Genomic DNA, 432 nt, shown 5'->3' with positions numbered 1-432 from the left:
TCTGCGGTATGGGTAAGCATGGGGCAAATCCGAGCGTTCGCGGTCAGGGCCACGAGCCCGCGCTTCCACGGGCTCCTCCTCTCGTCTGACATCACGGGGCTCATCGAAGCTTTACGGGGCACCCGCGACGCCTGGAACTCAGAGCTTCCGTCAGGTGAAACCGACAAAGAAGCAGAGAGCCCAAAGGAGGTGCCAGCTAACCGGCACTCCTCGAAAGACAGCCAGCGCCATGCCGCTGGCTCGGCCCGCCGAGATCGCTCAACGCACCCGCGTGCCAGCCCCAGCGACGGAGGACACACGGCGTGCACCCAGCCAGTCAGTCTCCACGCGGCAGGCCGGTGGGACGACGAGGCACCCGCCCCCGCGAGGGGAAACGGGCATGCCTCCCCTACCGACTGGACCCCCGTCTCGCCTCAGACACACCATCGTAGC

This window comes from Diceros bicornis, unplaced genomic scaffold (assembly GCF_020826845.1).
Source record: "Diceros bicornis minor isolate mBicDic1 unplaced genomic scaffold, mDicBic1.mat.cur scaffold_968_ctg1, whole genome shotgun sequence".
NCBI classification, from domain to species: domain Eukaryota; kingdom Metazoa; phylum Chordata; class Mammalia; order Perissodactyla; family Rhinocerotidae; genus Diceros; species Diceros bicornis.
The sequence above is the reverse complement of the archived record's forward strand: the minus strand, read 5'-3'. Positions refer to the sequence as shown.